The sequence below is a fragment of the Bos taurus genome, chromosome 5, assembly GCF_002263795.3.
Source record: "Bos taurus isolate L1 Dominette 01449 registration number 42190680 breed Hereford chromosome 5, ARS-UCD2.0, whole genome shotgun sequence".
Taxonomy (NCBI): domain Eukaryota; kingdom Metazoa; phylum Chordata; class Mammalia; order Artiodactyla; family Bovidae; genus Bos; species Bos taurus.
In genome coordinates, this window is record NC_037332.1 from 105787626 (window position 1) to 105812772 (window position 25147).

The following is a 25147-nucleotide window of genomic DNA, read 5'->3' on the forward strand; positions in this document are numbered from 1 at the left end:
CGCCTCCATCGCAGCCAGGGCTTTCTCCCCGAGAACTAGACTGCGGTAGAGACGCGGTCGGCTCCGACACGTGCTCCGACGCATCCTCGGGTCAAAGCCGCTTTGGGAGGGGATCCGGGGGCGTTTCCTCACCTCCTTCCTCCCGCCACCACCCCCCCACCCCCCACCACCCCCCCACCCCCCACCACCCGGCCCTCTGTGCTATTTTACTCCGAGGGGGAAAGGAGCGGGCCCTGCGTCCCGGGTGCTGGCCGAGCTGGCACGTGCGGCGAGCGCCGTGTGGGTCGGGGCTCTCGCGACACCCCGAGGTCAGCCCAGCACCTCCCTCGCGGAGCAAGGAGGGTCTCAGAACCGGGGCACGGAGGGCGAGCGTGGAGGGGGGGGGGAGCGGGATGGGTGAACCGGGCGAGCGGTTCCCTGAAAGGAGGGGGAGGTGGAAGGGAGCGCGGGGAGCGCGCAGAAAACCAGAGGTGCGAGCGATTAACTCCGGCCCCCGGGGCCAGCCCCTTTCCACGAGGGTGGGGCGGAAGGGGTGGGTGGGTGGGTGGGTGGGTGGAGGGGGCTATCGCTTTAAAAGGGTGAGTAAGAGTTTGGGGCGCCGTCTCCCCTCCCTCTATTTGCATAGCCAATAGCTCTGGGTCTCCTGCTACTGCGCGCTGATTGTTACCGGGCAGATTACTTTTTTTTTTTTTTTTAGTAGGACGCGTTCCCCGCTACATCAAAAGGAAGCCAAGGAAGGGAGGGCGGAGGGAGAGCGGGGATGGGGCGGGCGGGGGCTGGTGAGAGGCCGGGGCGCCCGCGACCTTATCAATAGCGCAGGAATTAGGATCCCATCGACTGTACGTAAAGAAAGGGGAGGGAAGGGGGCGGGCGAGGAGAATGTCTAATTGCGGTGGAAGCCATTAGCTTTCGGGAAGAAAAAAAAGCTCGCTGAAAAACCCAAGTTGCAAACTCAAAATGAAACAGCCCCGCGCGGCGGGTGACACCCGGGGCCCAGAAGCGTGTTCCTCGGAAAAGATCGGGTCCCTAACAATCACCTATTGATTTCAGTCAACGTGGACTTCCCGACTCAGGCCTTGAGTCACTCCGGATAAATACGTTAACTTACATTTTAAGACCCCATAAAAGACCTACTCAAACTTAAGTTCAACCACCTTTGAGCGGATCAAAGAAAGCCTGCAGGAGTGGGGGGTGGTGTGGGCTGGAGGCAGTGGGGGCGAGAGAGGTATTTTTAAAGTATAAATCTGCCCCGACAGGCAAGGACAGAAGCCGGCCAGGGCCCCCAGCCTCTTGACATCACTTGATAACTAACGCAGCACGGTCTTTTCTCCACCTCCCTGCAGAGAAAGCATCCTGTGCTCCGGGTCCCCTGAAGAGGGGCAGCGGGAGGCTGGGGGTGGGGGGGGGGGGGAAGAGGCGGGTGGTCGTCCTCAGGGCCTCGCCCACCCTGGGGAGAAAGCCTGGGTGGCAGGGCCTCAAGTCTCCGGAGCGAGCCGAGGGGCCCCCTCGCCCCTTCCCTCCCCCCAACCCCAAACCCGTCTGGCTTTACTGAGAAATTCCGGCGGGGAGCGGGGCCGGGGGCAGAGGGGAGGCGGTCGTGAAGGGGAGGGGCGCAGGCGGGTGCCCCTCTCCCCGCCGCCCTCGCCGTCCACCCCGATCCGCCAGTGAGGGTGCTCCCCGCGCGGCAGGCTCGCTCCTTCCAGTTCCCCGTTGACTTCCTCTTCTGATCACGGACTCTATCCGAACTGCAACCTCGCGGCGAATCCATCCCCCAGTGGTTCGGGCTCCGAGGCTCGGGGTGGGGCGTGCGAGGGTGCGGAGGTTGGCAGGAATGTCTCCGGGAGGCTTGGACTGGAAACTGAGTTTTCCCTTTTGGTCGCCACTCCGACCATGTGTTAAAACCTTAATTTTGCTTGTTAAAAAGCACACCGTCTCGCACGCGGGAAAAGGGACGTTGCCTTCTGGGCAAACCTGCGCATTTTCTTTGAGTGTAGACGTAGGTTTAGAGGAGAAAGAAAAAAAACAAAAACCAAACTTGTGCTCTAGCTTTTAAGTCAAAACTGGTCACTGTTGGGGGCGGGGGGAAGGAGAACGTTGGCTCTTCCTTATTCCTTTTCCATCCCTCAAGGGGAAAAAAAATTCCTACCCTTCGAAGGATCAGTGATAACCTTTAGCGAACGTCAGTTTTATTGGACTTTTATTCCCTCTCGGGCCGGCTCACCACCTCTCGCGTTGTGGAGTTTCGGTTGGAAAGTGTACAAAACCCTGTAGGTGTAGGGTGTTTATAGGCACATTTCTGCAGGAACCTGCAACGCTGAGCACACTTACGCCCCAGCTCACCTGGCGGACGCCGCCCAGCCAGGTGATCCTGCGGTCGACGGGAAGCTGCGTCCTCAGAGGGGCGCTCAGGCGAGGTGGGGGGAGGGGAGGGGAGCTCGGGCTCAGGCCCTCCCCCCACCCCTTACTGCCCCCCTAGAGCAGAGCTGTGTCGGGGTTTTCCCATTTAGGGATGCACAGGCAGTCAAAACCGAAAACCCGATGGTGGCTTGAAAGTAGATGGCCGAGGGTCCGAGCCCCGGCTCCGGGCGCCTGGGGTACCAGGGAGGAACCGGACGGGGTGCAGAAGGAGCGGCTCGAGTGGGAGAGTGGGGGGGGGAGGTAGCAGCAAGTTAGAAAAATGTGCACAAGGAGAGGGACAGGTCAGGAACTGGAGCGCACGGGGACAGAGGCTGAGTGGGTGGGGATGAGCCGTCGGGAGGCATCCCCCCACCACCACCCCAGGCCAGGCCCAGGGACACCAGGTGTGCGGGCGCTTCCGGGACTTGGCACGGCTGCCCCCTACCCGCGGCGGCCCCGGGGCGCCTGGACCCTGCGGGGACAGAGCCGGGCGGGGGCTTGCGCTCTCCAGCCGCCCTGCAGAGGTCCGAACTCGAACCCGGGCTGCGTGCCTGGGGCGGCAGATGTGACAGACATGGGTCTGGAACGCCTGCCGTCAGTTCGCCCACCTCACATCTTCCTCCTCTCCCTTGGAAACAAAATAAAAAGTAAAAAGACCCGAACTTTCCCCCTCTTCCTGTCTGATTCAGCTGCTGGACACGCCTCACGCGGCCGAAAATAGCCCTGGAAATGTATTCGCTTTATAAAAAAAAAAAGTGACTTTTCCACTAAGATTTGGGGCGGGGGGCGTCTGGCCCGCGGCGTCGGCGGGCCCGGCCTCCGGGAGGAAAGGGAACCGGCCGGCTCACTGCTTCGCCCTCCCCCACCCAGGCGCCCGGGAGGGGCCCGCTGGGCGGCGGAATCGCGCCTCCGCTGGAGGAGCCACCACGCGGCTTTTTCGCGGAATTTTGACGTCACCCACACGTGGAGGAAGGGGCTGGGAGAGCGAGAGGAAGCGGCGGGGGAGGGGGCGGGCGGCGGCGGCGGCGTGGCCGGCACCTCGCGAGGGGCGCTCCTGCCGCGCGCCCCCGGCCGCCGCGCTCGCTGGGACCCGCCGTGCGCGCCCGCCCGGAGCCGAGCTGCGACCAGCTCCCAAGCCCTCCCCCACCCCCCCCGCCCCCGCATCTTCCACCCCGGGGAGCTGATTTTCAGCCTTTGGAAGCCGCGAGCTGCTCCTAGCTCCGGGGAAAGCTAATTTCTTTGGGTTGCGGTCCAGTTGCGCTCGTTGGCGACATCAGATTGAATATCGCGATTGCTGGTCGCGACGCGCCGCCACCCGGCTGTCCTCCGCCTCTCCAGTGGTGGAGACGTGGGTGTGCTTTCTGTTCCCCGGCAGGGAGTTCGGCATATATGTTCACACCAGGAGTTTTTCACGCGTGACTTTTCCTCCCTGCCACCCCACCCCCCTCACCCGCCCCATCCACTACTTCAATACCGTCTGGCTGATGCGCTGAAAATGACATGTGACATCTGCATAGAAGCAGCTTGGGACGAATTTTAATGTGTTAGGAGCAAATCCATCTACAACTATATACTTTTCAAAAGAGTTCACAAATCGATGGGCAAACGTATAGGGCGACTCCCCTCCCACCCGCTGGGTACCCCCATGGTGTCCGAGCTCCGGGAGAACCTCCTAGACTCCCAGAGCTAAACACAGCAGCTGCAGAGTGAGCCCAAGTACCTTCCTTTCCCCTACATTTGGGCAAAGTCTTTTTAATCTTTCCGTTTGGGGGGGGGGGTGATGTCTGAACTGTGCCATTCCTGAAACCCACGGTGACAATGCTGCGTTTCTGCTGAAATTTACAAGGAGTTTGTGGGAATGTTTGGGAGAAAAATAGTCAAATGTGAACTAGCTTTTAACCTCAGTGAGGTATAGAGACTGTTGCAGGGATCAGATGTAGAAAGCTAGGGGCTTCTTAGAAAATGTGGATTGGAGGTGGAATTATTTGTTTCAAATGTAAAGGAGAACCTTTCTGTTTGAATCAGATATGAAGTGTGGAACTGTTTCTTTTTGAAGATGTCAGACTTTGGTTATGAACCTTCTTCCTTCGTTTGAACACATTCCCTCTATTTTTAACTCATTATTTCTTTCTTTTTCGTTTAATGGTTGCTGCTGTGACCCAAGAGACTTTGTTTTGTTTCTTCTGGGGGAAAAACAGAGTTAAAATTAATAAAAAATGTCAATACTTGCTGTTGAAGGTCAGTCTGAGTGAACTGTATTTGAGTTCCTGCTTTTTGGTGCCTGATTTGATGGGCACTTGGTTTGTATGTACAAAGATAGAAAAATAGAATAAATTATTGAAGAAAAAAAAAGGGAAGGAGCCAAAGAAGTGTTTAAGAAACCAAAAGAGACAAATGTCTTTTAACTTTTACTCCTGCTTCACTTTAGACATTTAAGTTCTGGGAGGTCAGAGTAAGCATTTTGTACATTTAAATCCTTAGTGAAATATCAAAACTACCCCTACCAGAAATTTTCTTGGAGCAATGGTCATTTTTATTTGTTTTATAAACACTTCAATTTTGCCCAAGTTCAAACGTTCATTTGCCTTGAAAGTGTCCACTTTTCTAGTATGATTGAATATTCTTTCGATTTTGTGGCTTTATTTGGCTATGTATTAGCTACAACCAAATTGAAGCAATATAAAATATTTCTAACAAGTGGTCCTGATTTCATATTTTATTTTTCAATTTTTAAACACAAGGATTGTAAACATTTGTTAGTCTACTTTATAGCATAGCTGTACAAACACCCTGAATTCACATTCTGCAAACTTAAAAAAAAAAACAAACAACTAATTAATATAAACCGGAGACATAGTTTTCTCGTTGAGGTTTTAGGTTTTATTGTTGTTCTTGTTTGGGTTTTTTTTTTCCCTGGTAGCAAAATTCAGGAGGCAGATTGAAAATTTTTCAAAAATTATTTTCTTGGTGGTCTTTTGTTGGCATTTTTAATTTGAAATGTGGAATAGAGCATGTTTTAAGTTTTATAATCTTCAAAATGTGCACCTCTGGAGAGAGATGTTCTTTCTATTTTGGGATTGACTTGAAAGCAAGCAGTTTGCAGAAGTATGCTGGACAATCCCAGCTAGGATGGATTTACACTCCTACTTAAGTAAGGGCATTTGTTCTCATATGAACTCAAAACAAAGTCTGTGCCTATGCATTATATAAACAACTTTGAAAAGCACAAATTCAGAGGACAGGGGTTCATATGGAAGGTGAAATTAGAACAGAAAGTCCTAATTTATTTCTGCTGTTAGCCTCTCCAATCACACTTTCATTGTGATTCCATCAGCTGTAAACCAAATAATTTTTTCTTTGTGACATACAGAGGTATGCTCTTTCAAGCCCTATTTAATAATGATGATGATAATAATAAATAATAATAATCCACCTATCTCCTTCTCTTCCAGTGAATATGTGTGAGCCTGCACTTTATTTTTCTTTAAAAATTGTGAGCATGTTGTAAAGAAATGCATCTCAAAGTTAGGTTTTTTCCCTGGGAAATAACAGCAAAAGCACTCGATTTTGTGCTTTTGAAAATAAAAAGTCACCAAGATTTAGTAGTCATGTTGCTTAAGAGGTAGGGGGAAAGGCACAGGATTAAAAATGAACAGGAAAAATCCTTTGCTTAATTTACAAATCCTTTCCTTCATCGTGCCCACATATGTTTCCATTTTTGAGAGCAGCCAGGCAGTCCGTTAGGTAAATGCAAACTCAGGACCTAAAGTCTTTCCTGGTGTCAAGGAAGATGTTCTAAAGTGAATGGTATGGTTTACAGCAGGTTTCGGATGAAATGTCTTACATCTGGCATCTCATGGGCACCAATTATTTCAGGATGATGAAATATTATTTTAAAGAAATATTTTGAGAGAGAGGGGAGTCTAGATCACGCATCACATGTGGGCAGGCCATTTTGTGTGTGAGGTCTTCCTAAAATCTATTAAACTCAAGAAATTTAGTTGTTTCACATAGCAGCCCATGAATTCCCTTTTGTATAATTTCAATAAACTGGTGAATAGCCTTTTTCATTTTACCCCCTACTTCTGAACATATATTCTTGTGATGTTTCTCTCTCTTTTAAATAAAATAGCAGACCTAATTATAAATTTCCCTAGCAGAATATAGACTAGGGCTTCAATTTACTTGCCTTTATACAAGAAGAGTTCAGATAATTACTCTTTGTAGTGTGATTACCAGCAATTTTATGTCATCTAGCAAATGATTTAAGTTAAGTCGGTAATCGAACTCCAGTGAAATCTGCTACACTTGGGATGAAAACCATACTTTACCTTGAGAAATTGAGGTCTGACCCTCCATTGAGACACTTAAGACTTTACCTTGGCTGCCTGTATGTTTCACTCAGTGGAGCTCTTTCAGATTTAAGAAACCTGGCTCTCTGCTATAGATTAGATGTAGTCTTGCTTAGAAACAGGGGAATGGATGATGGACCCTCATGACATTTTGGCCAGTCATAGAATATGCCTTCTGTGTCTGGGAGTCTGCAGTTGAAATTCTATATAGTATTCATCAAGGTTATTCATGCTGAGCGATCACATATGTGTTAAACTGATAACATCGCAGGTCTGTGCACAAGTACAGCAGAGCATGTCGGAGGGCACGCTTCAGATTTGTAAGGTAGAATTTAAGTGGTTTTAATGAAGGAGTCAGATATGCAGCGGTTTCTATACTTAGGAAATTGCCTTTGGCTTTTTTTGTTTTATTGTTTCATTTATTTGATACAAACTGAGTCCTTACCAGGTGTCAAACAATGTGCTAGAAGTCAGGGATGTGGAGGGTATGAAGACTGGACACTAAATGAACGTTTTGTAAGGTTTGCATGGAGGAAAAAGTATTGGATAATATAGTCCCTGTCCTTAACAAGCCCATTGTCTAGGGATCAAGCCTGGGAAAGAATTAACATCCCATACATGAACGCTTTAAGAAAGTTAATGTGTTAACTTTCTTAATTAACTTTAAGAAAGTTAATAAAACCTAGAACAGAAGGCATAGAGTGAGATGCTGTGTCTTACCCACCTTATGCCACCCACCTTAAGGCAGGGGCATGGAGATTTATATTTTCTTTAAAATTCAGTCTACACAAGTAGTTATTCCTTGGACTGCATAGTGTTTTAAAATTATTTTTCTTAAGTTATTCTTGAACTGTGTTCTTAATTTGATAATAATCTATTGGAACTTGTTGGTTGGATATATGGGTTACATGTCTGGGGTTTGGTCAGTCCTTTTAAAGTACCCAGACTCCTTTCTTGGTCCATCCGTCTGCAAGCAGTCGTTTCTTGGAGTAGCTGTTTTTCCCAGACCATCTGTTTCTCATCTGAATGAACCTTCCCTGAATCAGACAGAGTATTGATTAGCGTTTCACTCCTTTGGTTAGGGAAGTTGAGGTCAAAAGTGGCTCATTTATTAATACTCATCCTGATTCATCCAGATGTTGAGAGAGCAGAGTGAGTATAGACCTCTTATTATGAGCTCAGATGTCTCCTAAAATACATAAAGGAAACATCTGTCCTTGGCACCATGTTGGTGAGATGGCACCAGCCTAGAAGTCAGAATTCTCATTTTCTGGTTCTAGCAGCGTGACCTGGGGATAGCTTAAGTGCTTCCATTTCTGATGTTCCTTTCTCATCTACAATATTAGCTAGCTGGAGTAAAGGATCGTGAAGTTCCCTTTCAGCCCTAAGTTTCTCAAGTTCCTGTGGCTTTATCATCATCATCATCAAAATGGGAATTATATCTTACAGCATCTTTTATGTATTTTATGTTTAACATTAAAAAATCTTAAATTGTGAATTTGGGTGGATGTATTCTCACTCCCTAGGTATCTGGAGATATTAACTCCTCATAGGTTGAAATCTTTTATTTACTTTTTATTTCTTAAAGAAATATTTGTTTCTATTTATTGGGGCTGTTCTGGGTCTTCGTTGCAGCTCAAGAACTCTTAGTTTTGGCACGAGAACCCTTAGTTTCTGCATGTGGGATCTAGTTCCCTGACCAGGGATTGAACCCAGGACCCCTAGCACTGGGAGTGCAGAGTCTTAGCCACTGGACCTCCAGGGAAGTCCCTTGAAAGCTTTCAAATTCAGTATGTTACATAGGTGAGCATTTGCTATCTGTTGTCAGCTGATGAAAAGACTACTTTCATTGTCCCAAGTCAGCAGAAGAAGATGGTAGCCTTTAAACTTCACGGAATGTAAAAATATATGGAATATAGGAGTGTTCTGGTGCTTAAGAAAATTCCAGGACAAAACTTAAACTCACCTAGTGCGTACACCCACATCCCAGACACAGCCCCATCATAGCATGTGTGGACATAGAGTTTCAACTGGATCCTCACTCACAGACCCTTCGTTAGGTAGCCCGACTAAGTGACCACTCAGAGCCTTGTGGGCCTCTCTTCAGCAACTCTCTTCAGCAACTTATTCCGAACTCGATGGAACTCCCAGGGCATCAAGTGACTCCTTTGACTTCCAGCGTTGCAGTCTTTAGACTGGACATTCCTCCTTGCGTCCCAACAGCTAAGAGTAAGCAAGGAGAGCTTTCTGCTCTGTCCTACTTTTCATTGCTTTGAACATGTGAGAAATGTCATTCATTGAGCAAAATCCACTTAAGTAAATTATTTACCATATAAAATTATGTGTTTTTAGACTATTTCCTTCTTAAAAGTGTGGGTACTGGGGAACTTCCCTCTGGCGGTCCAGTGATTAAGACACTGTCTTTCAGTGCAGGGGTGCAGGTTCAATCCCTGGTTGGAGAGCTAAGATTCCACGTGCCTTGAGTCCAAAAAAACCAAAACACAAAACAGAAACAATACTGTAACAAATTCAATTAAGACTTGGTCTTAACTGAAATGGTCCACAACAACAAAAGTCTTAAAAAAAAAAAAAAGCCTGGCTGCTGAGAAGAAGAATTTTGTGGTCCTGATGCTGGCTAAGATTGAAGCCAAAAGGAGAAGAGGGCAGCAAAGGATGTGATGGCTAGAAAGCATCACTGACTCAATGGACATGAATATGAACAAAGTCCAGGAGACAGTGAAGGACAGGGAAGCCTGGGTGCTGCAGTCCATAGCGTTGCAAAGAGTCAGACATGACTTAGCAACTGAGCAAGAACAATAAGCAGTTACCTTTGGGAGAGTTTCTGGACGTTTCTGTATCATTTTAAGATTTATTTTTTAATTAATTACTTTGGTTAACTGTGCCACAGAGCATGCAGGATCCTAATTCCCCAACCAGGGATCAAACTCATGCCCCCTGCCGTGGAATCGCAGAGTCTCAACCACTGGACAGCCAGGGAAGTCCCCTGTAATTTTTTTAAACATGGTGTGTGGTGTCATGGAGAAAGCACTAGACTTGGGGTTATGAGAGGTGAGGTCTAGTCCCCATAATGTAGTGGGGTGTCTCTACCCACTGTTCACACCACTGTGGGTCAGTTCCTCAGTGGCTTCTGCCAACATGGTTTAATCTCAAACAAGTCAATTCTAAACATCCTGTTACTTCATCCTCAGAGAGACATGTACTCAGAGATAATACTCCAACCTTCATAATCTTCCAGCTTGTACAAGGGACAAAGGAGAACACATTTACACAATCATAGAAGTGGAGAGATCCTTACATATCAAATCCACTGTTTACCAAAGTGAGGTAGTTGGTACATGGAGGAGCATTTTCTATTTAAATGCTTCGAGGTTTATTTTAATGAGTAGCAGAAAAAAATGCAACATATTGAACTCATAGTTACACAAATACTATAGTGGTATTTAAGTTTTAAAAAAGGATCCATTTAAAAAAAAATTAAGTTGAAGCAGTGATATATAGATACACCTTTTAAAAATCAGGAAAATTATATGCAAATTATTAAAATTTAGGAAACACACTCCAATTCTTCCTTAGAAAACTGAGGGACAGCATCTCACTTACATCTATAATCTCACAGCCCGTCGGTGGTAGTCTAGGACTAAAATAGCACACCTCACATCTGAAATTAAAGAAGTTAAGTCTTTGGATTAACTTTTCATTGAATGGCATCTTTTCATTTAAACTATATCGTTACAATTTACCCATTCTGCTTGTTTCTTCCTCAGTGTTTTATTGTGATTCACAGATGGGTTGTGGTTTCTGAATGGCTTTAGATACTTCTTACTGTTCATTTCTGTTTTAGTGATTTTCCCTACTTTTAACTTTTGGGCTAGATGCCTTGCTTTTTTTTACCAGACCACTACTGCCTGTTACTTTTGCCTATCTAAGTAGGTTTTCCTTTTGTCCTGTCGCCCTTCCAAACTTATCTGCTTTTTTAAGGGTAGAGAAATGCCACTATTTGACTTATCTATCAGTTTTCTGGAACAGCTTCTTTCTCAGGCTTTGTCATTATCTGACCTGACTAGGAGCTTGCTCTCTGAACAAGCTTTTCCTCAGGGTGTTTGCCCGAAACCATCAACGGTAATTGTTTAACATTTCAGCTACCTGAGGTGGTGCTACCCATTGGAGCTAACAAGAGGCTGGCTGAGAAAAGTAAAAGGAAATGCTGGAAAATGTGCTGTCCATATGGGCTTTGAACAGTTCTGACATATTCTGGGGAATCTAGAAAGTTGCACTGCATGTGCATGGCTTTTCATGTACACAGGCAAGACCTGAGAAAGCCCTGATTACTCACCGCCAGCCGACCTTGAGCCTCTGTGCAAATGGAAAGTGATAGTTAAGAGCTAAAGACTGCCTCCTTGCTGAAGGCAAACTCTCCCAACACACACACTGGGTCTCTTGGTAAAGCTAAGGGACATTGGTTCAAGGCATTTGCTGATAGGCTTATAATGCTTAAAGATGTAATATGCATGACAATAATACCCCAAAGGAGTGAGAGGGAATAGTGTTGTAATAGAGTAAATTTTTTTGCAAACTATTGAACTTAAGTTGGTATTAATGCATTGTTTTAATTGTAATCCCCAGGACACCTACCAAGAAAAAAAGATTTTTTTTAAAGGAAATAAAACAGGAGAATTTAAGTGGCACACTTAATAGTACTATTCAAGACAAAAGAATCTATCAATGGAAAATAGAAGAACAGAAAAGACATAATACATACAGAAGACAAATAACAAAATGACAGACGTCCATTCTAACTTAATTACATTAAGTGTAAATGAACTAAGCAGTTCAGTCGAAGGAAGTGGTTGGCAGAATAAAAGAAAACATGATCCAACTACATGCCATCTGCAAGAGACACACTTTAGATTCAAAGACATAAATTTAAAGCAAAAAGATGAAAAAATATGTATCATGCAAACACTAACCAAAAGAGAGCTAACGTGGCTATACCAACACCAGACAAAATAGACTTTAAGACAAAAGCTGCTACTAGAGACAAAAAGAACAGTTGATAAAAAGGTTAATTCATCTGAAAGATTTAATAATTATACACATTATGTGGCCCTAACAAATGAGCCCGCAGATATATGAACATAATCTTGTTTTGTATTGAGCAAGAATCAGTCCCTGTGGCTTTTACTCTGCGTGCTTATTTCTGCCTCTGGAGCCTCACAAAGTCAGTCTAACCCCTATGTGACTAGAGAGTTCTCCAAATATCTGAAGCCAACTCTCATGTCTTTTCTTACTTTCAATTTTTGTGTTACCTTTGCCTTATACAATTTTCCCCTAGAACTCAGTCATGGTCTCGTATAAAGAAATCCATTGCAACGTGAAGAACAGAACCTACTTCCATAACATTTCAGAGTTGAAAGGAAATGGAGTTTATTTTTCCCCCCAAATCTCCAATTTGATAGATGAGTCAACTGGGGCTCAACTGGCTAGATCACTGAGCTAGTTAATGGCAAATCAACATCCATAATCTTGGTTTCCAAACTCCTTGTCTGGTGCTTGTTCCTACATTTTCTTTCTATGATAGCTCCCCCCCACTTTGGGTACTAAGGAGGGTTGCTGGCTTTGGGTGAAAGAGACTAACCCCTCACTTTTAGCGATACCTGGCATCCTTCATCTTGAATTTGCCGTAGAAGAAAAAAGCTAAGAATAATGGAAGGCACTGCACTGGGCATTAAGGGATATGGATTCTCATCTTTTTTGGTCACTAACCGATTTCTGATCCCTCGGATAAGTCACTTCAAAAAATAATGAGAAATACTATTAATATCTATTGAACACCTGCTGTTTACCAGGCACTGTGCTAGGCACTTTGCCTACAAGCCTCGATATGTGTTCAGATGTGTTTCTTTCTTATCTATAAGACAATCGGATTGTACCAAATGTTGTCCGTTGTCTCATCAAGGTCCAGAATTGTGTGACTGTAAGGAGCTATCTATTAGGATATTCTTATAGCTCCTGAGGGTTCATCTTGATTCCCTTCCTTCCTATTTCCTGCTTCCCTGATGGCTCAGACTGTAAAGAATCTGCCTGCAATGTGAGAAGACCTCACTTCAAAGCCTGGGTTGGGACGATCCCCTGGAGAAGGGAATGGCTACCCACTTCAGTATTCTTGCCTGGGAAATGCCGTGGAGAAAGGAGCCTGATGGGCTACAGTCCATGGGATCTGAAAGACTTGGACAAAACTGAGCGCCTGACACTTTCACTTTCCTATTTCCTAGCTGGCAGTGGTGGGGTTGCTATAGAATAATTGCTTTAGACTTGTCTCTACAGCAGGCCCATGAGTTGTGACATTGTACTTTGCCCTCCCAAGAGACTTTCCACTTTACGATTTGGCTGGACTCTTACTGGTTCCTTTCAGGGTTTCCGGGACTGTATTCTTGACTCTCTTCTTTTTTTTAAATTTTATTTATGTATTTATTTTTGGCTGTGCTGGGTCTTCGTTGCTGTGTGTGGGCTTTCTCTAGTTGTGCTGAGCAGGGGCTACTCTAGTTGCGGGGCTTGGGCTGCTTCTGCGGTGGTTTCTCTTGTTGCAGAGAGGTCTCTAGAGCACTTGGGCTTCAGTAGCTGTGAACCACTGGCTTAGTTGCCTCACAGCATGTGGAATCTTCCCAAACCAGGGATCAAACTGTGTCCCCTGCACTGGCAGGCGGATTCTTAACCACAGGACCAGCAAGGACGTCCCTCTTCTCTCTTGAGCTTTTCCCCATGGGTCTTTGATTCACCTGTAGGCTCAGAGAGTCAAAAGCAAAGTGTTAGGCGCTCAGTCACCTCCGACTCTTTGCAACCTCATGGACTGTAGCCCGCCAGGCTCCTCTGCCCTTGGGATTCTCCAGGCAAGAATACTGGAGCGGGTTGTCATTCCCTTCTCCAGGGGATCTTCAGAGGAGTCAAATAATTTTAAAAAGTTCACTCAGCTTGTATATAGATGGCAGACGGCAGCTGTCTGACCCAACTGCCTCTGTTATTCCTGGTATAACAGGATTCTTATCTCTGAAAGTTCACTGGATCTGATTTTCCTGCCCTTGCTTAAGACCTAGCTCAAGCCCTGCCTTCTCTACCAACTGAGCCTAGCCAGCAGTCATTCCTCTCAGTTTACCCAACAAGTGTTGTCTGCAGTGCCCATCAGGCACCACACTGGGGCTTGTGTCTTGGGAGACTCTAGGGCTTAGTGGTTGTGAATGTGGGGCCTGGAGTCAGAAAGCCAAAGTAGGAATCCTGGCACTACTGCTTCTGAGCTGTGCAACCTTGAGAAAATTACTTAACCTCTCTGGGCTGGGTTTCTGCCACTACAAACCAGAGAGGCTACTGGTACTTACCTCCTAGGGTTGTCGTGAAGATAAATGTGAATCCATTCCATCACCCGATCTAGGGGTAATCCCTGATTGGCCCAAGCCAGTTGACATAATCCCATCCTTCTTGCTGGAGGGATTGAGTTGGCCTTGGGTACGTGAACTTGACTAGGCCAGCACAACCTTCGGGACTGAAGTTTGATAACATGGTCTCAGATGTGAGGTCTAGAATTGCTAGAGTCAGTTTTGATTTTTTTTTAAACTAGCAGGAAGCCAGCCTGAGAACAAAAGGGACACAGGGAGTAGGGCAGAAGTGAGAAAAACCAAAGAGAGAGAGCTAGACGTCTGATCAAGCATCTCCTGAAGTCCCTCCAGCCTCCTGAATTTTCCACTGCGACTGAAAATACCTAATCCATACTTATTTGTTGTTGTTGAGTCGCTAAGTCGTGTCCGACTCTTTGTGACCCCACGGACTGCACCACCCCAGGCTCCTCTGTCCTCCACTGTCTCCCGGACACTCATGTCCACTGAGTCAGTTATGCTAACAGTCTCATCCTCATTATTATTGCCTTCCCATGTGTATACGATGTTTTGTTATTAAATTGAGATGTCCCTTGGAGCAGAGACTAACTTGCTCAGCTCTCTGCTGCCGCACCCCCTGGCACACACCACCTGTGCTTCATGCCACAGTCCTCACTGCCCCTGGGTACCTCTGGACTTTGAATATCTTTGAGGCAGAGAGAGAAGATGGCCAGAGTCTCAGGTAGGATGGTCCCCTGCTGGTTCTTCATCATCTTATTGTGCTAAGATAACAGGAAAGTAAAATACCTCATAGATCAGCTAAACCTTATTGAGAACAAGACACTGAACAGAGTATCATCTTTTTTTTTTTCTCGGTTACTGATGGTTACTATTACCATGCCCTATTTTGTACAGATGAGAAAAAGAGGCTTACAGAGTTTATTCAACTTGTATTGGACACGCAGCTTCTACATACCATAATTTAGGGACCCACACCCAAATGACTGCATTCTTGTCTCTAAGTTCTCCCTCTACTTCACAGAAAATGAAACTAGCAGTCACAGACAGTGCTTTATGGGTGTGGCTTACCAGGAAAGATGAGGGACCCATGCTAAAAAATCGGCGTTGGATTGACATCAAGAGTTTAGTAAATAGGCACTTCCCTGGTGGTCCAGTGGTTAAGACTCCATGCTTCCAATGTGGATACGTGGGCTTGCTCCCTGGTTGCGGAAGATCCCACATGCCACATGGCACACCCAAAAAGTAAAAATCAAAACAAAGCAACAACAAGCAAAACCACTAAAAACTTTAAAAAGATTAATAAATAAAGGTACATCCACTTCAAACAAATGTTTCAGTTCAGTTCAGTCGCTCAGTTGTGTCCGACTCTTTGCAACCCCATGAATTGCAGCACGCCAGGCTTCCCTGTCCATCACCAGCTCCCGGAGTTCACCCAAACTCATGTGCATCGAGTTGGTGATGCCATCCAGCCATCTCGTCCTCTGTCGTCCCCTTCTCCTCCTGCCCCCAATCCCTCCCAGCATCAGTCTCAACTCTTCCCATCAGGTAGCCAAAGTATTGGAGTTTCAGCTTTAGCATCAGTCCTTCCAATGAACACCCAGGACTGATCTCCTTTAGGATGGACTGGTTGGATCTCCTTGCAGTCCAAGGGACTCTCAAGAGTCTTCTCCAACACCACAGTTCAAAAGCATCAATTCTTCGGCGCTCAGCTTTCTTTACAGTCCAACTCTCACATCCATACATGACCACCGGAAAAACCATAGCCTTGACTAGACGGACCTTTGTTGGCAAAGTAATGTCTCTGCTTTTGAATATGCTATCTAGGTTGGTCATAACTTTCCTTCCAAGGAGTAAGTGTCTTTTAATTTCATGGCTGCAATCACCTTCTGCAGTGATTTTGGAGCCCAAAAAAAAAAAGTCTGACACTGTTTCCCCAAAATAAATGTTTAGGTATGTATAATTCATTTAAAAATGATATCTCATTTCCCTGACATTTTTAGATAACCCAACACCTTCCCAATCACAGCAGAGAGATTTTTCTTTTTTCTTTCTCCAAGCATTGGGATTGTGAAAACCCTAACTAGGATCACACCAACATACTCTCCCGCTGCTGTATTTTTTTTCAGTGAACAGTTGGTATAGATCTGCTTCATTCATTGTAAGTGCAGAAGGTTTTTTAATAGTCGCTTGGTCACGTCCAACTCTTTGCAACACCATGGGCTGAAGCCCTCCAGGCTCCTCTGTCCATGGGATTTTCCAGGCAAGAGTACTGGAATGGGGTGCCATTCCCATCTGCAGGGGATCTTCCCAACTCAGGGATCAAACCAGCGTCTCCTGCATTCACAGTGAGAATGTATCATAATTCAACCGCTTCCTACAATTAATGGACATATGGGTGAATTCCCGCACCGCTTTTTTTTTTTTTGCTTTTATAAACGATGTGCCATCATCGTGCTCTGTTTCTTTGTGCATTTAAGTGTCCCTGGGAGGAGAACAGTCTTGAGACCTTAATGCTGCAACCTCAAAAGTGGTCTAAGATAGAAAACGAACACCTTGAGGTCCCTATCTTCAACAACTTCACGGTCTGTAGAGAGCAAATGTGTTCACACATGACTTTCCCTTTAATATAAGCACAAGGGAAATACTTTGGCCACCCTCATTGGAAAAGACCCTGATGCTGGGAGGGATTGGGGGCAAGAGGAGAAGGGGACGACAGAGGATGAGATGGCTGGATGGCATCACTGACTTGATGGACATGAGTTTGGGTAAACTCCAGGAGTTGGTGATGGACAGGGAAGCCTGGCGTGCTGCAAATCATGGGGTCGCAAAGAGTCGGACACAACTGAGAGACTGAACAGACTGACTGACTGAAGGGATATAGGGATCCCCTTCAATGTTACAGGAGTACAGGAAGAAGGAGACTGAGGGGCTCTGTTGAGTGGATAGCCAGGAAGGCTGCATGGAGGAGGTGGCACTTGAGTACAGTTGCGAAGGATGGGAAGGCTCTGATGCTTGGTCTGCCCATCTTCCTATCGTGGCCTGGCAATGTGTCTGTCATTTAGTTGGATTCTTTTTTAGGCCATTTGGTTGGATGACTAATGGTGAAGATGGATGGGGAGGATGCTTTGAGCAAAGGAGACATAGCCCTGGATCTAAAGTGACGAAGTGTCCCGTCTCTCAGAGGGCCAAGAACTGGCTGCTGTGGTCAGAGCACTAAGCACAGGCCACCTCTGAACAGCACGGGGATAGAAGGCTGTTGTGGGGGACGGGGTGGAGGAGTTGACTAAGAGACACCCAGGAGGCATTTTGATTTGTCTGGAAAATGATTTTTCTTTAATATGTATGCTGCAGGTCAGGCAGAAAGAGTAAGGACAGAGCAGATAGCTCTCTGATGAGACCATGGGAGCCAGACAGATGGGTCAACGTTCTTTATACGTAACCCCGAGCCCCAAGGTTTCCTGAGTCTGTTACTGTGACGCCTCTCTGCTTCACTGTGTCTCTGCTTTGAATTCAAGTGAAATCGCCATGTGGAAGACAAACTACAAAGTTTTAGGGGGGAAAAAAAAACCCACCAACTTTTAGCTGCTGCGGGTCTGTATCCTTAAAAGTTCCCTCCATGCTCCATGAATTTCAACATGTAGTTTATCTCTTTTGTTACGTAAAAACACGAGATGCGACTTTAATGGCCTAACCCCAAAAAGATAACCAGACAGCCATCAAACATTCAGCAGCATTCCAAATAACCTTTTGCTGCAGCCTGCCTTCTACGGGGCCGTGTGGATGTCAGACGCACACAACCGGAGTCACGCTGACATAGCTGACATGCCTGGACCGCAGTGGAATCTCGGGGGTACCAATCACAGGCCAGAGAGAAGCCATTGGCTGGAGGAAACAATGCCAGCGTGTTCACATCTCTGCAGAAGGAGCGGTGTTGATGGTGACGAGATTGACAATTGCAGCCAGAGGGGGACTGTGACCCCGAAGCTGGATGGACACACACGTCAGTGGTGCTGGCACGAGGCAGAAGCATTCCGGGGCTCAGGTCATGGCCCCATCCTCCTTCTGATCCCCAACCAGAACAATTAAGAAGACAGCAGATATGCCCTAAAAATACTTCCTGCCTAGAATGCCCTTCTCTCTTCAGGAGTTTGAGAAATCCAGAATGGATAACAATGACCCAAATTCATTCAGCACTTACATCTACCAGACAGCGTGTTGGGCATTTAACAAATAATTCATTTGCTTCTTACTCTGTGGTTGGTAGAGTCTGCCTGCAATGCAGGAGATACAAGAGACAGGTTCGATCCCTGGGTTGGAAAGGTCCCCTGGAGGAGAAAATGACAACTCACGCCAGTATTCTTGCCTGGAAAATCCCATGGACAGAGGAGCCTGGCAGGCTACAGTCCATGTGGTCACAAAGACTCTGATACAACTGAACGACTGAGCATGCACTCAGTGGTGAGGTGCGTGTGTGTGTGTGTGTGTGTGTGTGCTGTGTCCAGCTCTTTGCAACCCCATGGACTGTTGCCTCCCATGTTCTTCTGGTCATCAGATTCTCCAGGCGAAAATACTGGAGTGCGTTGCCATGCCCTTCTCCACAGGATCTTCCCTACCCAGGGATCGAACCCTGGTCTCCTGCGTTGCAGGCAGATTCCTTACCATCTTGAGCCACCAGGAAAGCCTATGGTGAGGTACTTTGCATAATTCCTACTTTAGGAAGGCGGGAACTGAGGCTAGGAAGGAGTAAGAAATCTACCCAAATTCCATAACCAGTAACTGGCAGAGTTGTGGACTTGAACCAGTCTTTCAAAAGCAAAGCCCAAGCTTCTGACCCTGGAACTCAAAGGCACGTGGCAAGTCCACACATTCTGTGGCACCCATGACAGCCACCCTCCCCGATGGAGGAGGTCTGTGTATTTATCGGGTGAGAAAAGTCCTTCAAGGGATTTTTTTCCTCCCCTGGTTTCCTGGGGGCTCAAGCAGGCATGCTTAAATATGCTATTGCTTGAACCCTGGTTTATTTCAGGACCCCTGGCTCAGCCTGGCAAGGGGTGCCGTGGAGGGGGCCCCTTCTTGGGTGAGGGGTGAGTTACAGACATTTTACATCTCTCTTGAGTTTGGTCATCACTCTTCTATCCAGACTTGATCAGCCTTTCGTTTTTTCTTCCTTTCAAGATTCTTTCTCTTGGGACTTCCCTGGCGGTCCAGTGGTTAAGACTTCACTACCCAATGCAGGGCTGCGAGTTTGATCCCTGGTCGAGGGGCTAAGATCCCACGTGCCTCGGGGCCAAAAAACCAAAACATAAGACAGAAGCAATATTGTAACACATTCAACAAAGACTTTAGAAATGGTCCATATAAGAAATACTAAAGGAAAAAGGTTCTTTTTTTTTTTAATGCTATAAACTTTAATGTGACTTACTACATGTCAATTACGGTGCTACCTAACACAGACCCATTAGCAGGCAGCATCTCCTATGGTCGTCCAACACTTTAGGGAAGTAGGTGCTATGATATTCCTACTGTAAGAAGATGAAGAAACTGGGGCTCAGAGAGGTTAAATGATGTCTCCAGGATGCCTGATGCAGTCTCCCACCCTGTTAACCACCATCCCAACCAGACCCTACACTAACAGGGCGCTCACTCTGCACAAGGCGTCATTCCATGCTTCTTTTATAGTGACTCATCCAGCTCTCACTACAGCCCGTGTAGGGGCACTGTTACCCCCTTTTAACAGATGGGGAAACGGAGGCTCGGAATGCACATGTCACTCGCCGGGGCTCACCCTGCTGGTGAGTGGTGGGGTGTGTGTTTCACTTCTGACGTCTTGTGATGCAATAGGAAGACGTTCCTCCCTTTGGGTTTTGTTTCTCCCTGGAAATCTCCTGCGAGGGAAGGCCCAGGGTAGGATGCCAGGGTTCTGAGAATAGTCTCTGAGCTGAGCTGGGATGGGATGCCAGGGACAGCCGCATATCTGCAGCTCCGGAGATGGGGAGGGCGGAGGGGAGGGTGATGAGACAGCAGCCGCAAGCCTGGGGTTGGGCCAGGGAAGGCCTCAGAGCCCACTGGTGGGTTGGCACCCCCGAGCTGGGCCGAGCGCCAAGTGTGGCTTCAAGGGGACCAGACGAACATGGTCCTCGGGAGACGAGAAAGCCGGCGGGGGTGGGCTGGCATGACCTCAGCCTTCAGATCTGAGAAGGGCTGTTCTGTGGATGAGGGGATGTAGGAAGCGGCTCTCCTGAGAGCCAGGCAAGAAAAAGTAGGTTTGTGTTTGGGCAGCAGCAGTGGGATTTCAGGGAGAAAGAGAGACATCCCCGATGGTTTACAATGCCTGACCATGACAGAGGGTGGCTGTGGGACCTCGCCTAGCAAAGTGGCCTCTAGATAGAGGAGATGGGCCACCCCAAAGCTGGCCTCTTTGTTGTCTCTGCCCCTAACCTTCTGAAACCCCATCCATTCTTTAAGGTCTTGGTTCCATTGCCACCTCCTCCGTGGAGCCCTTCCTGACTGACCAGTACCCGCACACCCATAGAATCACAGTTCTGTTCTGAGGGTACAAAGCCTGGGTTCTCTGAGGTCCAGGCCAGTCCACACTCCTTGAGGGCAGGGGTCCCCAGAGGGTCAAGGTTCAGACCGGGTGATAAAAGCCTCAGACACTCTGGAAGCCAGCCCAGTCAGTCCAGGGACCTGTCTCCCCATTAACCCCATTCTTATGGCAAACATACCTTCCCTAGTGTCCATCTGGCCTTGGGCATTGGAGGTCTTGCTGGTGCGATGCCTCCTGGCCATAGCAGCTTCTTGCACTAATGCACCTCTCAGATGTTCACAAGATGCTTACGGGACACTTGGCATGTACCAGGCACCGTTTCCAGGGATTAGCTGGTTTAATCCTCCCAACAGCCCTTCAAGTCCGTGTTACCATTACTGCCACGTTACAGAGTAGGGACTGGAGGCCCCAGTCCTCCGCAGCTAAGGACCCAACTGGTACTGGATGGACCACAGCATTGAAACCCCGGGTAGGTGTCAGAGTCTGGGATTTGTCTCTGTCTTGTTCTCAACAAGACATTGTCAAGGACGTTCTTGTTCCTTTGTACCTCCTGTAGCCCTTAGCAAATGTCCCTGCAGAGTAGTTGCTAAAGACATATGGGCTTACTGATTGTTCAAAGACTCTTCTAGTCTGCTTTTCCAGTGATCTGTGAGTTTGGGTGCTTTTTCTTTTTTGGCCATGCTGTGCGGTTTGTGCTCACTCTTAGCAATATAGCCTGGAGTCCTAACCACTGGACCACGAGGAAATTCCTGAGTTCAGATGCTTTTGAGAGGACAAAATAGTATTGAGTCCTTGCTGGACAAAAGCCAGGTACTCCTTGGGAGAAGTGAGAGACTTCCATGCATTTTATTCCAAGTCTTCAGGGTAACTGTGACACACACACACACTGTATATTTATGTATATATATGTATGTATGTATTTGGTCTTTGTCCCCAGTTCCCAACCCATAGCTTCTTACTTCCTTGGAATTTCCCAAGCGATAGGTGTGTCTTTTGTTATCATGAGGCCACTCCCGGTGGGCGGGGGGGAGGGGGTCCCCTAGAGAACTTCAGGATGGGGCTAGTCACCAAAGAGACCAAGGTTAGAGGGTTGGAACTTTGGGTCCCATCTCCCCTCCTCCTGATGGGGGAGGAGGCTGGGGATTGAGTTCATCACCCATGGCCGATGACTTAATCAACCACGCCTGGGAAGGCAATGCAACCCAGCTCCATGGGGACAGAAGGTTCCATGCTTGGGACCCTTCCAGACCACACCCTCTATACATCTTCATCTGGTTGTCTGTTTGGATCCTTTATCATATCTTTTATGTACGTGCTAAGTCGCTTCGGTGGTGTCTGACTCTTTGTGACCCCATGGCTCCTCTGTCCATGGGGTTCTCCACCCAGGAATTCTGGAGTGGGTTGCTATGCCCTCCTGCAGGAGATCTTCCCCACTCAGGGATCAAACCCAAACCTCTTAAGTCTCCTGCATTGGCAGTTGGGTTCTTTACCACTAGCGCCACCTGGGAAGCCTAGTATGGTTCATTAATAAACCAGTAATAGTGTGTAAATTGCTCCTGAGTTCTGTGAGCTGTTCTAGCAATGATCAAACCCCAGGAGGAGGCTGTGGGAACCCCTGAATTTATGGCCAGTTGGTCAGGAGTCCAGATGGCACCCCATCTGAGCCGGGCAAGTCTTGTTGGCTGAGCTCTTCACTTCAGGGTCTGTGCTAAAACCCTGTGGTCACTGTCAGAACTGAACTGACTTTTCGGACCCCCACTTGGCTTCAGGGAAGTTGGTTGGCGTGGGGATAAAGCCTGCATACTTGGGGTCACAAGTACAGTGAGTGAACACAGTCCATCGTGGCAGAGAAAAATGGGAAGACAGCCCACGTCAGTTGATTGATAGACTCAGCCAAACCAGAACATTGTGTTAACTGCTCTCCTGTCCTCCACTTGTAGGAGGATATATGATGAAACTGGCTCCCATGAGGATTGATGTTGAACTTCATTTACCTTCCAGAAGATGCCCAGCAGACTGGACTTGATCTCTACCTACTCTGCCTACATTTCCAGTCCGGGGCAGTCAGACCTGATGCTCGGCGGTGACCTGAAATCAGAAGAAACCTCTCGCCAAGCTCACCAAGAAGGTAGTATTTGTTCCTGCGTGGTGGTTAAGCTAGGAAAGCAGACACCTGGCTTTGAGTGGTTTTTTTTTTTTTTTTTTTGTAATGAGATTTGAAACCTAAAGGATTTTTTTTTTTTCAGATTATCCTTAAGCTCTTAGAAATGAAGTTTGGAAGAACTTCTCCAGACTCTGTAGGTGTTGGTCAGTGGAGCTTAACAAAGAGATCGAAAAGCCAGGAAGAAATTGAGGCAGAAGGCACACCCTTCACCAAAACATTTGTTATACTGACCCAGACACTTTCCCGTGGTGATTCTTTAAATTGAGAGCATTGCGGATACATTGTAAACGGCTTCGTTCACTTGAAAGTGAGATTTGTGTGTTCCATTCAGAGAACCTGGTGAAGTGTAATTGATTTTGAAATCCTCGAAGATCATAGCATGTTCAAGCTGAAAGGAGCATTTCAGCTTCCTGCCCCTCCTTTACAGGAGAAATGACACAGCAACCCGAGATATGAAGTGATGGTGGCTGCACAAAGCTTTGTCCTCTGCAGGCCGTCCAGTTTCCGGCATCCCCCCGAAACTGGGCACCTTCTTTGCATCCCAGCTACCTGACTGTTCCGTGAGGACTCTCTACATGGTCCTCAGATGCCCTCATGGATGCTTAATCGTTGATCCCCTTCTGGATTTTTTCTTTTGGTATTGTTTTTATGGAAAGTTTTCAGACATAAAGGTAGAGAATACAATATAAATAACTCCCATGTGCCTTCACCCAGCTTCTACAATTATTAACATATGGTCAACCTTCTTTTATCTATACCCAGCTCCGGATTCCACTCCTGCAATGAAGATTTTGAAAGCAAATCCAAACATCAAGTGATATCATCTGTAAACACTCCACGTGCACCCATGGAAGAAATCTCTCATGGGTACATACCTACATATCTGCAGTACAATGATTATAACTAATAAAATGAACAGTAACTCAATATCCAATTTTCCCCACTGTTTGCCTGTCGCTCTTTAGCGATTGATCTGTTAGAATAAGGATGCAGTGGAAATTTGGGCCCCAGTACTCATTCAAAGTTCTTGCATGAGGTTGTTTGTTGAACGAGAGGAAATAAATTACATGATAAAGATGTGCACTGTGTCCTAAATCGCTTTAGTCATGTCTGACTCTGTGCGACCCTGTAGACTGTAGCCCTCCAGGTTCCTCTGTTTGTGGGATTCTCCAGGCAAGAATACTGAGTGGGTTGCTATGCCCTCCTGCAGGGGATCTCCCCATCCTAGGGATCAAACCCACTTCTCTTACATCTCCTTCATTGGCAGGCGGGTTCTTTACCACTATCACCACCTGGGAAGCCCTTAATAAAGATACTTTGTCATAATGATAGATCACAGTTAGCTACGCCTTTACATTTCCTAAGCAGAAGACCCCTGACCTTCGGGTCAGATGGAATAGATGGGTGTCATTTGCCTCCTGCAGAGATAACCAAGGCCTGGAGATGCTTCAGGATCCAATTAGTGATCAAGCTTAGACTACCTGTTTCCTGATGACAACAAAGCCTTGTGATCACCTCCATCTCATTAAAATTTGAGCCTCTACTTTTAAAGGGGGAGGCTCAAGAGATTCTCACCCTCTTTGAAACACATTTTATGGAGAAGCTCCTGAAACCTTCACAGCAACCCTGTGATGTAAGGGCCTTCATTCTTACTCTGCTGGAGCATCCCAGGCACAGAGAGGTTGAGACATTTCCTCAAGGTCACACAGCACCACCACTTAAACCTACCTCTGTCATTAGTATGAGCTTCCCTGGTGGCTCAGATGGTAAAGAATCTGCCTGCAACTGCAGGAGACTCAGATATGATCCCTGAATCGGGAAGATCTCCTGGAGGAAGGAATCACTACTCACTCCAGTATTCTTGCCTAGAGAATTGCATGGACAGTCCATGGAGTCACAAAGAGTCAGACACAACTGAGCGACTAACACTTTATTTTCAGTTGATTACAAGGCAACTGTAATTTTCAGTGTTGAAAAGGCGATTCAATGAACTTTATCATTTTTCCCTTTTATTTTTTAAAAAATAAAAAAATATTGATTGGCTGTGTTGAGATCTGCGTTGCATCTTGAAGATCTTTCTTTGTGGCACGTAGGCCCAGTAGTTGTAGCCTGCAGGCCCAGTTGCCCCACGGCACGTGGGGTCTTAGTTCCCAGTCCAGGGATTGAACCCGTGTCCTCTGCATTGTGAGGCGGAGTCTTAACCACTGGACCACCAGGAAAATCCCTTTTTCCCCATTAGAATGTGGCTTTGATTTATGAAATAAAGTGCCGTTTAAAGTGA

At 46.8% G+C, this 25147-nt stretch overlaps 1 long non-coding RNA gene across 1 annotated transcript; it reads left to right on the plus strand.

Annotated features, from left to right (window-relative positions):
* The first annotated feature begins 3383 nt into the window (after positions 1-3383).
* On the plus strand, positions 3384-25147 carry LOC104972567 (uncharacterized). The gene is made up of 2 exons (XR_003034852.2): positions 3384-22830; positions 23629-25147. It is a non-coding gene; the product is annotated as an uncharacterized lncRNA (long non-coding RNA).